General features: G+C 44.9%; 1 long non-coding RNA gene across 1 annotated transcript in view; it reads right to left on the minus strand.

Annotated features, from left to right (window-relative positions):
* Positions 1–1,066: 1,066 nt before the first annotated feature.
* LOC137570716 (uncharacterized) overlaps positions 1,067–16,177 on the minus strand; it is a 109,379-nt gene continuing 94,268 nt past the window's right edge. Inside the window, exon 6 of the long non-coding RNA XR_011031153.1 lies at positions 1,067–1,356. This is a non-coding gene — a long non-coding RNA (uncharacterized lncRNA). The remainder of the gene's footprint in view (positions 1,357–16,177) is intronic.

Below are 16,177 nucleotides of genomic sequence, written 5' to 3' on the forward strand. Positions count from 1 at the left end.
TAAAAGTTGTAATTTACATAAAGTATCCCATCTGACTGCCACTCAAGGATAAAATCTATCTTAGAGGAGTCTTGAAGTATGTCATACAACTAGACTATAGTAAGAAAGCTGTAATATGTTTCGGGGGATATCATTATTTCATCAGACACTTAGTGAAATCTAGACATAGATCATCATCAGAGTTCATTAGGATGTACAGTGGAACCGTGAACTCAGAAAAAATAACAGACATGCAAAGAGAAGTTCAGATATTTAAGTCAAATATAAAATTTATAATTAATATGACAATTTGAACATACTGTATAGTGAGGCTGTAGAAAATTAAGACATATATATGTGTATATATATATATATATATATATATATATATATATATATATATATATATATATATAGTATATATATATACAGTATATATATATATATACACATACATATATAGTATATCTCGTTACTTTGTTACACAAATGTAAGAAGCTCTTCTAACTCTGCTAACTCAACCTTTTTGACTGGTGGATTCAAATTGTGTTTAGAAAACTGTATGTTTAGTATAAACTTGCCCCACAATGAGAAAGATGTTGAAGATGAGTTTGGTTACTGACATTTTTGTCAAACGTGGATGTCCAGTACACTTGAGCAGCACTCCCAACTCGTATTGGGTGAGACCCAAACAAGTAAAAGGTAACCTGACAATGTCCACCAAAGACAGCAAATGTCCTCTTTATCTGACTTCATTGTAAATAGGTTCCCTTGTTTATCTTCCTCTTACAGCCAACACATCACATGTAAAAAAGGATAAAAAGGCAATAGCGTGATTCCACAAACGACAACTGAATCCCACTGCCTTCTTTAATAATAAGCAGCCACTGTATAGCAGTTAATTCGACTGAAGCACCTGCAGTGAGCACCTTAACACTCCCCCACAATGTTTGCACTCACCCCGCAAACCTCCTGTAATCTCCGGAGATTAGATTTATGGCGTTGGGGGATGGATTTCAATAGATTATATGGAAGTCATCAACCACTGTGTAGACTGAAAATACCGCACATAGCGTAAAACCATTTATTAAAAACAAGATATGATTAAAAATTACATTCACAAGAGAAGACTTGGGTAAAGCGCTTAGCAATACATGTAGGTCCCCGGATGATCACTCGCATGTCTGCCACTTCAAACCCCCGCGTCTCTTCCTTGCCTTTCTCCGTATGGCCAATTGTGTCCAGCGTAGCTCTATCTTAGAAGAGCCTTGAAGTATGTCATACAACTAGATTATACTAAGAAAGCTGTAATATGTTTTGGAGGATATCATTATTTCATCAGACACTTCGTGAAATCTAGACATAGAATATCAGGATCTACAGTGGAACAAAAAATAACAGACAAAGAGAAGTTTAGATATTTGTCAAAAGTCAAATCTAACATCTATAAGTAATATGAAAATGTGAACATATAGTGAGGCTATAGTAAATTAAGGATATATATATATATATATATATATATATATATATATATATATATATATATATATATATATATATATACAGTATATCATTACTTTGTTACACAAATGTGAAGCTCTGCTAACTCACACTCATATAGATTCCGATTATGTATACAAATTATTTGCACTTTTTGACTGTTTGCATTTCAAATTGTGTTAATAAAACTGTATTTTTAGTATAAACTTGCCCCACGATAAGGAAAATGTTGAGGATGAGGTTGGTTATTGACATGTTTGTCAAACGTGGATGTCCGCACATGTGATTCTGCCATCATAGGTATCCCAGCCTATTGTCTGTGTGAAACCCCTACCCTTTGTCACATGAGTTCAACACGATTTACTCACACTAACCTGATAAATTTAGCCACTTTTGTTCAAACTCCATCTTTTGAGGTAGTGAATGTTGTTCGTTAAACCCTTATTATATTTTGATTGCCCCATAATGAGATCAGTTACTATAAGAAATATTGTACACTAGTGTTAGTTGAATAGCTCTCAGATCAGCAGCAGTTTGCCCAAATTGGTCTCAGTGTTTGGGTTCATTCAGGAACTGATCTCTTTAACCACTTCACTACACAGGCTGTTTTACCCTTAGGGCCCTTTTCCACTAGCAATTGGAATCACAAACACCAGCGATTGCGATTTTTCATTAATTCTGTTATGTGATTGCAATTGCAATTTTTATTTGCATTGCGTTATCACCCTAGAAAATCGCTCTAGGAAGCGATTGCGATTTGCGATTTCCAAATCGAATCACTATAGTGAAAAATACTTCTCATGATTTCTATGATAAAGTAACAACCCTAGTGATTTAAAAATCACTAGCGATTTGCGATTTTGCAATTCAGCTGCGTAGTGGAAAAAGGCCCTCACTGCCAAGAGCAATTTTTATCTTTTAGCACCCCTCCCATTCATTTGACCATAACGTTATCACTACTTATCACACCTACATGATCTATTTTTTTTTTTTTCACCACAGATTGGTCTTTTTGCGGGTGTTTTTGTTTTCAGTAATTACTTTATTTTTTATGCACTTTAATGGGAAAAATAAGGAAAAAATGACAAAATACACTATTTCTTAAATATCATCCCCTATAGTTTTAAAATAAACTATGCTACTGTAGATAAACAGCCCAACTAGTATTTGCTCATTTGTCATGGCTATCACAACATTTAAATTATGTTTCTTTTTTGTTTTCTCACTGTACCCTAACCACAATGACAAGTCATTATTGGCAAACATAAGAGTAATATAGTCTCATGACATACATATTAAAAAACACCCTAAGGCTATTTTTTTAAAGCTTTCAGTTTGTTTGTTTGTTTGTTTTTAAGTTTGTGTCAGATAGATGATTCACCAATCATCGTCAAGTGAGTCTGCTGTAAACAGAGGGTGTGTACACGTGCAGTTGCTGCTGATGCACCTGTACTACCTGCTTGCAGCAAATGATAGCAAAATGAACACGGATATACATCCAGTTTGCAATAATTGGTTATAGGTAGAAAAAAACAAAGTCTTGTAAAAGTAATACCATTTAATGGCTAACTGATAAAGTTAAATATTGCAAGCTTTCTGGGATCTAGTCCCCTTCTTCAGGCATATTTCTAGATGTTAGCTGTAGTAAAACACTGATGCAGGGAAATAGCAAACATGAAGATGGCAGACCATCTTCATGTTTGCTATTTCCCTGCATCAGTGTTTTACTACAGCTAACATCTAGAAATATGCCTGAAGAAGGGGACTAGATCCCAGAAAGCTTGCATTATTTAACTTTATCAGTTAGCCATTAACCTTCCTGGCGGTCTAATTATTTCCGCCAGGAGGCAGCGCAGAATTTTATTTTTTTTAAATCATGTAGCGAGCCCAGGGCTCGCTACATGATAGCCGCTGCTCAGCGGCATCCCCCCGCCCGCTTCGATCAGGAAATCCCGTTCAAAGAACGGGATTTCCTGGAGGGCTTCCCTCGTCGCCATGGCGATGGGGTGGGATGACGTCACCGACATCAGTGACATCATGACGTCATTGGGAGTCCCGATCCACCCCTCAGCGCTGCCTGGCACTGATTGGCAAGGCAGCGCACGGGGTTGCGGGGGGGGGGCGCGCGCCACGACGGATAGCGGCGATCGAGCGCGGGGCGGCGGCGATCGGTATGCTGACGCAGCTAGCAAAGTGGTTACCGCCAGGAAGGTTGAAAGGTATTACTTTTACAAGACTTTGTTTTTTTCTACCTACATATATTGTTTGGCTAACACGGTACAGAAACATTTTTACTACTATCAATAATTGGTTAAAATCGTTAGGAGGAAAACCTCTGGTTTGTGTTTTGGAAAGCTTAAACAACAGCCAACCGTAACAAAAAAGGGAAAATCCCAACATGTGTGAAGAGATCTGAGCAAAAGGAAAGGAGGGAGGGGTTCTTATAACCACTGGGAGGGCAATTTTGTATTGCCACAAAGTCAGTGTGGTGTGGAAGAAATGTTAATCCTTCAACCTACAGCTTAGTGGGGTCCCATCAATTTCTTGACCCTGTTAAGGAATCACTGTTCATTTCTGGACTGTCTAAGCAGCAACATTGTACACAGGGTATGCTCTATTATCCTTCTTTTATACACTTGACTTTGAACACACACCAAAAACATTGTAGGTCAAAGTGACAGGCTTTTCACTTGCTTGTAGGAAGATAGAGCCTCAGCTGGTCTCATTTTTGAAAACAGTACTAGGCAACAGAGATAATGTGTTTAATTTGGCAGTGTTCAAAAAGGTTGCTGTTAGCCAGGAGTGGTGCCAGGAGGTTGTATCAGCAAAACGATCTAAAGGGGGCACATCTGGCTATCCAAAATTGGGAAAATCTGGCTATTTTAACAGGGAAGGGGGCACATCTGGCTATCAAAAGGGGACACATCTGACTTTTTAAATGGGGGACGGGTGGCCTATCTGGCTAACTAAAGGAGGGCATATCTGGCTATCTTAAGAGGCGCACATATGGCTAGCTAAACGGGAAAGGGGAGCACATCTGGCCATCTAAAGGGGGGCATATCTGGATATCTAAATGGGGGGGCATGTCTGGCTATGTAAGGGGGGCATATCTGGAAATCTAAAGGGGGCATATCTGGCTATCTAAATGGGGGCACATCTGGCTGTCTAAAGGGCGGCACATCTGGTTATCTAAAGGGGGAAGGGGGCACATGCCCATTCTTCATGCCTGCTGAAGGCACCTATCTGCCTAGCTACCTCACCAGTGAATCAAACATCTGCCTAGCACCCTCACTCAAAAATTCCTGTTGTTAGCAGTAAAAATATGGCCCTAGAATAGATTTGATTGATAATAAAAAGCCTGGTCTCAGAGCAGAGGCAGTAGGTATTTGATTTTTTTTAATTTAAAAATGAGTTACTGAACTGTGAAAGCTGTCCCTGTTCCCATCGGAGAAGGTTCTACACATGTGCCTTTTGGTGACCTCCTCCTACTGATGCATTTTGCCATACTTTTTTTCTGCTCTCGGTTTTATAGTGTGGATCTAGGAGTGTGACATTGTAATAACCATCACTACCTTTGACGTGCGCTATGTGAAGGGTTCTTCTTAAAGCACTCCAACATGTACACACTCATATGGCTCAAAGTGATGACAACCAGGATCCAGATTCCTGTGGGTTAAGAATCACTTCAGTGTCCTTCGCCAGTTCCTTTCATTCACAGACAGTGACTGAACTTAGTGATGGCTGGAATGTCTTTCCTTGGCCTACTGACCCCTGGTCCTTCTCTTCCTAAATCTGAGGCTGGCAGGGAGGGAGACTTATGTTCCTATATTCCTGTATTTCCTATGCAAAGCTCTTTCCTTGCTAGCTGATATTTTCTGACATACTAATCTGCAATGCACGTCCTGTAATTTAGGACGTTATTGGATGGACCATAAGTAATACATAAGAGGCTTGTAAGTTCCTCGTGTTTTAAAAGCATGCTAGTGCAATTTCATGTGACTTGTACCTGTGCTTTTATATAATGATTAGAGATGAGTGAGTGAAATGTATGAGTTTGTTAATTTCGCTTAGCAGAGGCCATTCTCCCACTATGCAGACTAAGCAGAGTGGAGGAGTGTAATATTTACCTAGTCCAGAGCAGATTCAGGTCTCCTCATCTTTCCAGCAGCCACATGCTTTATGCTGCATAATCAGGTCCCTGTATCACGCGTTATGCATCGGGTCCTGGTATTAAGCAGACATAGAGCATGCAGCTGCCAGGGAAAAGATGAGACTCAACAGCATTGGAGCAGGTAAATTGTACACTGTTCCACTACGCTTACTAGTAGAGGAGGACTCCCATAATCCCATCCTAAGGCCCCCAATGCCCACAGGGGTCATGGGGGCTATTGTTCTGCCATTAGTGAGAACAAAGGTCAAACCCCCAGCATGTCTGAAGTGATGAGAAACACCACTGTGCAGGTTCCTGTGGCTGTGATCATGTAAAGTTAATGACTGCATTCTTTACTTTACCCATTACTCCATTAAATTTGCATGCTAGATAATGCAGCCATAATCTTTACAGAATCCTAACACATGAATCTTGCATTTTTCAGTATTTGATAGCAGAATGTGATGGAGCCATGGATGGAGGGAATTGGGATCTGTAATAACACAAATGAGGGGTTGAAAATAAACTTGTTTTTCCAATAAATGTTTTTTTTTATCTTTGTATTTTTGCTGTAATTCTTCTTTAAAGACACCTAACCCAAGGCAAAGCCACCTCAGCTAAGCACAGAGGTATGTTCATGCCGGATCCACATACCTCTGTGTGTTGTCTATTTCTCTACATACTCCCCCTGGCCCTCATAATCGCTTCTTTAAAAAAAAGTCAAAATTGCAGACAGGAGGGGAGTGAATAGGATGGGAAGGAGGAGGGAATGGGAGGGAGATAGGAGAGAACATCACAGCAAACTGTCCTCTTCCTGTTTGAAAATTCGACTTGCAAGTCAATTTTATCGAGGAGTGATTACAGGGGACCGAGGGGAAAGAGGAGAGGAACGGACAATGTACAGAGGCATGTGGACCCAGCATGAACACATACCTCTGTTCTTTGCACCAGACTTAGGTGTGCTTTTGGCAACTGAGTCAATGAAAGTATATGGAGACTTTCATTCTTAATGCAACACAATGTGTTGTGATGGAAATATTCAAATCGCTGCACTTCTGTCGCAAAGTCAACAATACTTTGCCACATGATCCATGCCTACCGTATGTATTGTGCAGTAATGCAAGTCTACGGGGATGTATTCAAGTGTAAACGACAGAGCACAGTGCGATGTGGCGCACATGTGCGGACCAATGGTAATCCCGGTGACATACTTCCTGTTCAGCAGGGAGTACATCGCTGAACAGGGGCGGGCCTTTGCATATGACCCTGTCATTGCACTCTGTCGCAGGGTCATTTAAAATGCTGATTCGTGTGGTGATCCCTGCCATGCCATGGAATAATACACCACACAAGTGTAAAAGCAGCCTCAAGCAGTAGTGGAAAAATAGAGAGATAAAAAAAACTTGTCCAGGGGTTTAATTATTCAGCCAGATTATTTTGTGCATGAATGAATAGCGGAAAACTTTTAAGATTTTGCTGAACCTTGAATGTTAAATCCCAGTTTGTCTAATCAAGTTCCCATACTTCTGGCCCTATTAAATAAAGAAAAACCTGACAGTTACTGCAAAACAAGTACAACATATTAACTTGAATCTGTTGTCTCAGTATGCTGTTTTTACTTCATTTTTAAGTAGTAAGCATAAATGATGATAACCTCATTATACATTTCTTACTGTGATACAACAGATCATTACTGTATAGTTTAAATTAAGTAAGTTCCCTCTATGAACAGTGCAATGTCATCATTTTAGTTAAAAATATCATTTTAAATCATCTTTTGTGTTTGTACAACTAATTTACTAAAATGCCTTCCTGAAGAAAAAAGTATCATCCATTGATGCATAGGTAGTACATGACATGTAATCCTGTAATTGAGCTAATTGAGTTTATTATTACTTATAATGGAGTTTATTCTGCAACGTATTTGGAAGCTGTGGTACCCTGCTCACATATTACCAGTGGGTTAACTCGCAGTTTACTGCACATTAATTTCCACATATACGCCATGACCCATATGCCATAGGAGAATGGCTGCTGGTGTCTGGATCCCCGGGGAGGTGAGTTGAAATGCCCGCTCTGCAGTAACCTCGTGGCGGTCACCATGAGTCAGGCACAGGGTTACTGCTCTGGGCTGCGGATTTCCACCGTTCAGGAGGTTAATGCACAGTGTTTCCCATCAAAATACACATAATGCGCAGCATTTCTTATAAAAAGCACATAATGCTTCAGCGTTTCACCAAAATACACAATGCACAGTGTTTCACCAAAACACACATAATGTGGCAGCCTTTCTTATAAATACAGATAATGCACAGCATTTCCCTGCAGAATACACATAACGGGTCAGCATTTTACCAAAATACACATAATGCTGCAGCATTTCACCAAAATACACATAATGCCGTAGTGTTTCACCAAAATACACATAATGTGAAAACAATTCCTTAAAATATACCTAACTGGCAGCATTTTCCCTCTTAAAGTTTACCTGAGATGAAAAAAAAAAATACTCATACATACCTTCCTCCATCCCTTTTAGGCCATTGGCTTTCTCGCTGTCCTCCCGGGCCACCTCGGTCCTCTGCTGTCCATCATGGTAAATCTGTCAATCGCCTCCGATTGGCAAATACTGTGCATGCATGACCTGGCCATGCACTTTCCTATCCTGCTCCCATCACTGGGCGCGTTCTGCACCTGCACTGTAGTACAACTCAATTGCAGAACACTCCCGTTGACGGTAGCACAATGTGGGTGTGCAAGCAGTCAGGCCATAAAATTAGCAGTATGCGGTGACTAACATTACTACCTGGACAGCCAGAGGAGGATCAAGGCAGCCCAGGAGAACAGTGAGGGAGCCCCAGGTATGAATTAGTATTCTGTTTATCTCTCCCCTGTGTGACACCAACTCTCTCCCCTGCTTCTCCCCTGTGCCACCAACTCCTCTCTCCTCCTATGTGACACTGACTCTCCCCTCTTCCCTGTGTGACACCGACACTCCCTTCTGCCTCTCCCCTGTGTGACACTGAATATCCACACTGTGACACTGAGAGTCCCTGTTTGTGCAGATGATTTCCCAGCACTGATTGGCAGCCTCCCCTCTGATCCATCCTCCTATATGCCTCCTGTGTTCAGTACTAGCCCAGCTATGTTCCAGGTTAGGCCTCCTGCAACCCCTGGTTTCACATAAAAAAAAAAAACTCCTCTTTAAGGAGACTGCTCTCACGGCCTCCAGCATTGCACCTGGCTCTTTGAATGTCCCACTCAGTCAAGGAAGAGTGGGGCTACAGAAAAATGGTAGCCAGATCCCAGCACTAGAGTCACAATAGGCTCCAGCGCTGGGCTCCGGATGCCATTTTTCCATAGCCCTTTTGCCGCAAACAGACGCCCACAGCCTAGAGGAGGTGAGCTGCAGCTGGTGGATTGGTATAGCCAGTTCACCTACTGGGGGGGGGGCACACAAGCCAGCCTGCATCGGCAGGCTGCATCGGCAGGCCAGATTAAATGGCCAAGTGGGCCAGACACAGCCCCGTGGACCATAGTTTGCCCGCCCCTGGTTTATGGCTAAAAGTATTAGAGGCAGATAATCAGCAGGCGAGCCAGGCAACCGGTATTGCTTGCTTAAAAAGAAATAAATATGGCAGCCTACATATCCTCCTCACTTCAGTTGTCCATTAAGGCCCTTCAGCAAGTACAGAGGTCAGTTTCTTCATTTTGTTTCTAAATTGATTCAGTTTAAAATATCTGCAAGGCTTCCAAAATGTTTTCCACATTTTAAACCATGCATGTGCTTCCATTATGCCATTAGTTACTTGTATCTGTTATATAATGAGATGAGTTTGATTTATAAATGTGTTATTACATTATTTTATTTTTCTTTGTTGCTGAATAGACTATGATTTTGCTACTTAGTAATGTTTTTGCCATGTTCCAGAATAGAGGGAGATCTTTAACGTTAGCACTGTTATCATACTTAGGGCCCTTTTACACTTAATCAGTTGGTATGCTTTAGTGTGCGTTAGTATGCATTAGTGTGCATTGGTATGCGTTTTTTCCATAGCAGTGCATTGGGAAGAAGATTTCAGTTAAAACGCATTAAGTGTAAAAGGTGCCATAGAAAAACATGGGCACTACTTTGAAAATCAGTTTTCTTTCAGTTATAACTGAGAGCAACTGATTAAGTGTAAAAGGGGTCTTATAGTCTGCTTGCCAAGAGTTTAATAATTGGTTTTTCATCACCCTACAGTTGCAGTGGGAAATTACGCAAATACCATAGGAACCCTTCTGTACATGTTCCTAAATTTTTGTAATAAAAAAGGAAGTGATAGGAAATACCAATCTGTTTTGCCTGCAGTTCTGAATCTCCATACCATACCCGTACTTCCCTGCTCATTAGCAGATAATATGGAATACTGTACAAAGGGTTTAGGTGTGAAAATGCTGTAACGTAAGAATGTTTTCAAAATGTACATTCTAATTATGTGTTCTTATCCATTAAAAATGTAAAGTGAGTTAACAGAAGAAAAATCAAAGTCTAATCAATATTTGATGCATCTCCTCTTTACCTTCAATATAGCATCAATTCTTACAGAAGTACATGCAAAAACCAATTATATGAAACAGCTGTTAAGGATCGTCATTTTTATTAGTAGGTGAAAGGACAACTATCATAAAAAACTGCAACATGTAAAATGCACTATAAACTACATTTCTTTTATGTTGCTCTCACTTACAGTAGGTAGTGAAAATCTTGACAAATCTGATGGTTTTGACTAGTCCATCCCTTCATGGGAATTCTCAGTTATTTCTTTTTGTTTACAAAAGTGCTTATTGAGCTTCAATTGCTCAGTCCAACTGCCAGAATAATTTGCAAACAAGTAAGGAAGCTGCCTGACATTTTTGTATAGTTCCTTTCCAAAATCTGTCAAATCTGTCAGCTTGTTACTACCTACTGTAAGCAGCATTGGAAAAAGCAATGTACAGTATAGTACATCTTATTCAGGGAGGAATGTACATATAATACGTATGCTTTTTTTTTACAATTTTTCACTATAGTTGACACGGGGAGGCAGTTAATATATAACTGAAAATATAAATAAGTAAGAGAGGTCATCTTAGCTCTCGAGATGATGAATAACCCCAATTATAAGGTAATCTTACCTCTCCAGATGAATAACACTAATTTCAGAAACAATTTAATCCATGCAAAATTTAGGGATGACAGTGCGTTTGACAGGTCGCAGCCCGCTACTTCAGGTCAATTACACAGTAAAGTGCCTTAAACAATGGCTGTATAGAGCTTGGGTGCCTCCATAGACTATAGAGGCCCACACACATCATACTGCCATTGTTAAAGGCATTCTTTGCTGATCCCTTACCTCCCCTGTTATTAATATGGGGGTGGGGGCATAGCTAACCCCCATGTCCAAACACTTCTAGTGTACTAGGGTTATGATCACGTCTGCAACATGTACTGCTGGCTGCAGTTTTACTGAAGACAAGCAGTTTTTGACTTCTTTGCATGCTTTTGCTCGCATAGTTTTGCTGGCAAACACACTGAGTGCTGATTCCTTCTGCAAATCCTTTTCTGGCAGTCTGCCCTTTCCTGCTGTCAGCCTGTGATTGATTATCATTCACCTGTGTGGGAATCTGCATGTCTGCTCCCATTGGATGACCTCAGTATAAAGGACTGCTTCCTGCAGGGCTCCATGGGCTATCATAGTCTCAGCAGCACCAGCCTGTCTTGCTGTCACTTTGGCCCCAGATCGTGTTTCTAGTTCTAATGTTAGTTTATGGACTGCACTGCTCTCCTGCGTAGGAGTCAGTGAGTCCTTCTAGTTTCTGTTCCTGCTTTTCAGTATTTGTTACTTTGCTGGTCTTGCATCATATATTGGTTCATCGCCGATATATATATGCATACCAGCACGTTTATTATTTTCCTTGCATTCGTGTTACGTTAATACATCAGTGTCGCTGATATATACGTACACGAACTGTTTATATCCTGTGTTCAGTCAGTCAGCTTCCAGCACGTTTTTGGTAGGTTGCGCGTATCGTGATCACCCGTGCTTAGCTAGTCAGGTCCTGTTCCTGTTGTCTTGCGTGGATTGCTCGCTTCTGCGTAGAAGTAGCGAATCCTTCCTAGTCCTGCTCCAGTTCTTAGTTAGTGTTCCTTGCTTATGTCATATATCGGTTTAATCGCCGATATATACATATGTCAGTTAGTCGTTGTAGTTCATTGATAGCTGTAATTATAGAACGCTAGGAAATCATACCTATTGTATATTTGTGTGTATTACGTCTGCCTTCTTTGACTCTATTTCCCGATAGAGATGGGCCGAACGGTTCGCCGGCGAACGGTTCCAGGCGAACTTTGGGGGTTCGCGTTCGCCTGCATCAGGCGAACTTTTGCGGAAGTTCGATTCGCCCCATAATGCTGTATTGAGCAAAATTTTTAGCCTCCATTCACTGTCAGCAGACATGTTATTGTCAAACACACTGCTTTCAGTGCTAGAGAACCCGCCCACCCTCCCTTCAAGCTAGGAGGGAGGAGGGAGGAGGGTGGAGGGTGGAGGGAGGAGGGTGGAGGGAGGAGGGAGGAGGGTGGAGGGAGGAGGGAGGAGGGAGGAGGGTGGAGGGAGGAGGGAGGGAGGGTGGAGGGTGGAGGGAGGAGGGTGGAGGGAGGAGGGTGAAGGGTGGAGGGTGGAGGGAGGAGGGTGGAGGGAGGAGGGTGGAGGAGGAGGGAGGAGGGAGGAGGGTGGAGGGAGGAGGGTGGAGGGTGGAGGGAGGAGGGTGGAGGGAGGAGGGTGGAGGGAGGAGGGAGGACGGTGGAGGGAGGAGGGTGGAGGGAGGAGGGTGGAGGGTGGAGGGAGGAGGGTGGAGGGTGGAGGGAGGAGGGTGGAGGGAGGAGGGTGGAGGGAGGAGGGTGAGGGAGGAGGGAGGAGGGTGGAGGGTGGAGGGAGGAGGGTGGGAGGGAGGAGGGGAGGAGGGTCGAGGGTAGAGGGAGGAGGGTGGAGGGTGGAGGGAGGAGGGAGGAGGGTGGAGGGAGGAGGGAGGAGGGTGGAGGAGGAGGGTGGAGGGAGGAGGGAGGAGGGAGGAGCGTGGAGGATGGAGGGAGGAGGGTGGAGGGAGGAGGGTGGAGGGAGGAGGGAGGAGGGTGGAGGGAGGAGGTGGGAGGGAGGAGGGAGGAGGGTGGAGGGTGGAGGGTGGAGGGAGGAGGGTGGAGGGAGGAGGGTGGAGGGAGGAGGGTGGAGGGTGGAGGGAGGAGGGTGGAGGGTGGAGGGAGGAGGGAGGAGGGTGGAGGGAGGAGGGAGGAGGGTGGAGGGAGGAGGGTGGAGGGAGGAGGGTGGAGGGAGGAGGGAGGAGGGAGGGAGGGTGGAGGATGGAGGGAGGAGGGTGGAGGAGGAGGGTGGAGGGTGGAGGGTGGAGGGAGGAGGGAGGAGGGTGGAGGGAGGAGGGAGGAGGGTGGAGGGAGGAGGGAGGAGGGTGGAGGGAGGAGGGTGGAGGGTGGAGGGAGGAGGGAGGAGGGTGGAGGGAGGAGGGAGGAGGGTGGAGGATGGAGGGAGGAGGGTGGAGGGAGGAGGGTGGAGGAGGAGGGTGGAGGGTGGAGGGAGGAGGGTGGAGGGAGGAGGGTGAAGGGTGGAGGGAGGAGGGAGGAGGGTGGAGGGTGGAGGGAGGAGGGTGGAGGGAGGAGGGAGGGAGGGTCGAGGGTAGAGGGAGGAGGGTGGAGGGAGGAGGGAGGAGGGTGGAGGGAGGGAGGAGGGTGGAGGGAGGAGGGTGGAGGGAGGAGGGAGGAGGGAGGAGCGTGGAGGATGGAGGGAGGAGGGTGGAGGGAGGAGGGTGGAGGGAGGAGGGAGGAGGGTGGAGGGAGGAGGGTGGAGGGAGGAGGGAGGAGGGTGGAGGGTGGAGGGTGGAGGGAGGGAGGGTGGAGGGAGGAGGGTGGAGGGAGGAGGGTGGAGGGTGGAGGGAGGAGGGTGGAGGTGGGAGGGAGGAGGAGGAGGGTGGAGGGAGGAGGGAGGAGGGTGGAGGGAGGAGGGTGGAGGAGAGGAGGGTGGAGGGAGGAGGGAGGAGGGAGGAGGGTGGAGGATGGAGGGAGGAGGGTGGAGGGAGGAGGGTGGAGGGTGGAGGGTGGAGGGAGGAGGGAGGAGGGTGGAGGGAGGAGGGAGGAGGGTGGAGGGTGGAGGGAGGAGGGAGGAGGGTGGAGGGAGGAGGGTGGAGGGTGGAGGGAGGAGGGAGGAGGGTGGAGGGAGGAGGGAGGAGGGTGGAGGATGGAGGGAGGAGGGTGGAGGGAGGAGGGTGGAGGGTGGGAGGGTGGAGGAGGAGGGAGGAGGGTGGAGGGTGGAGGGAGGAGGGGGAGGTGGAGGGAGGAGGTGGAGGTGGATGGGAGGAGGGAGGAGGGAGGGAGGAGGGAGGAGGGAGGAGGGAGGAGGGTGGAGGGTGGAGGGTGGAGGGAGGAGGGAGGAGGGTGGAGGGAGGAGGAGGAGGGTAGAGGGAGGAGGGTGGAGGGAGGAGGGAGGAGGGAGGAGGGTGGAGGAGGGGGTGGGGGAGGAGGGAGGAGGCCAATTAAATCTCCCTAGCAGAGTGTGTAGCAGCTGTCCATAACTAAATTAGTGTAGGCAGGCAAATGTAAAAGGACTTGCTTGGAAGGAGGGAGGGTCCTCCAGCAGTGATGTGTATTTCACTCAATAGGTGTGGCTCCAGGTAATTAGAGCTTTTGAAACATGTTTTCTATCATTTTTCCAGTTGATAGAATTTTTTTAAATTTCAAAGTTCGCCTCCCAATTGAAGTCTAATGCGGTTCGCGAAACTTCTTACGCGAACCGAACCTTTCGCGGAAGTCGCGAACAGGGTTCGCAAACCTAAAATCGGAGGTTCGGCCCAACTCTATTCCCGACTATTCTGTCCTGTCCTTGTGAGGCACAGCCACTGCTGCAATCGGATTGGCTGCCTCATTCCAGTCTGTCTTGTTATGGACGCTTGCCTGTCACTTAAGCAGTGACTAGTTTAGCAAGTATTCATTCTGTTACCTGTCCTGATCTCCTGAGTTCTGGTTTATGCGCTCAGCGCTACCTTGCGCTGAGCCACTAAAGTGAAAGGATTGTTTGTGGCTGTTCGGATCTACGCCTGCTCTGTGCGCCACATCTCCTGTTGGAGTCAGTCCTCTCCTCCACTAAACTGGGGATATCCTGGTTCCTTGTGCTAGCGTGTGTACCTCCTTCACATCAGGTTATGCATGTCGTGCTGACTGTGGAGAATATACCACCAAGCATAACAACTAGTAGAATACTACCGCCACTGCACAAGGTTCGGACTTTCAAATTAGATGTGCCCTTCAGACAACCTAGCATAGCCCTGTAGGGACAGTAATGTCTGGGTCACTATGGGGCCAGTGACTTAGATGTTAGCAGACCTTGTGCAGCTCCTGCGTACAGTGTTGGTAGTACACTAGTAGTGTCTGGATGTGGGGCATAGCTATATTTCTCCCCTGTATAACTAACAAGGGAGGTGGGAGATCAGCAGAGAGGCATCAGCAAGCCAGATTCTAGTATTTTTTACAAGTACTTATGTATTTTAATGAACTAATTAAAGTGGTCTGAAAGCCAGCATTTCTACTTTGCTCTAAAAGATTCCTCACAGCTTGAAAGCTGCTATCCCAGAAAAACATTCTATGGCCACAAAGGATCACTGCGCTTACCTGCACCCTGCAAAAAATTAAAGAATACACATAGTGCCCAGTACTGTTTGCAACTAGCTACAATGAACACCCCGTGCCACACTCCAGGGGTAGTGCCACCACCTAGATAAGGGTAAACTCTTAGCTCCCCCTTGTGGGTGCACTCACCAGAAGCGCGTCTTGTTGTATTGCATATCACATCCTCATCCGTTATCAATCCAGCCAGCCAAGGATCAGCATGTAGCAATAAAATCCATTTATTTAAAACACTTAAGGCTTAAAATGCAGGCTTACAGGCTTTCCATTACCGCTCCTACCGCGGATATTATAGAGCAACACGGACACCTTCTCCTGCCTTCACTTCCTTCTCTGACGTCAGCGTGCCTCCAACTCTGCCCTACATGTTTCGTCACATGCCATGACTCATTCCCCTGAATGAGTCACGGCGTATGACGAAACACGTACAGCGGAGTCGGAGGCGCGCTGACGTCAGAAGGAAGTGAAGGCTGGAGAAGGTGTCCGTGCTGCTCTATAATATCCGCGATAGGAACGGTAATGGAAAGCCTGTAAGCCTGCATTTTAAGCCTTAAGTGTTTTCAATAAATGGATTTTATTGTGTATAAAAAACAGTTATAATAGAAAAATAATAAAATGCAATTCCAGCTTTCAGGGTAAGAAAAACTACACTTTGGAAACTTGTAATTTGGAAACAAACAATATTACGTGTGAACAAAAGCAAATATGATAACTGTATGAGTAATAAAAAATAGGAAATCACATTTTTATTGAATGTTATGTCAGAGTTTCAGACCACTTTAAAGTTTTATGTTAACATTTGTATGTGCATATAGGGCCAGTCCCATGGACCTATTTTTGTA

Source organism: Hyperolius riggenbachi, chromosome 4, assembly GCF_040937935.1.
Source record: "Hyperolius riggenbachi isolate aHypRig1 chromosome 4, aHypRig1.pri, whole genome shotgun sequence".
Taxonomy (NCBI): domain Eukaryota; kingdom Metazoa; phylum Chordata; class Amphibia; order Anura; family Hyperoliidae; genus Hyperolius; species Hyperolius riggenbachi.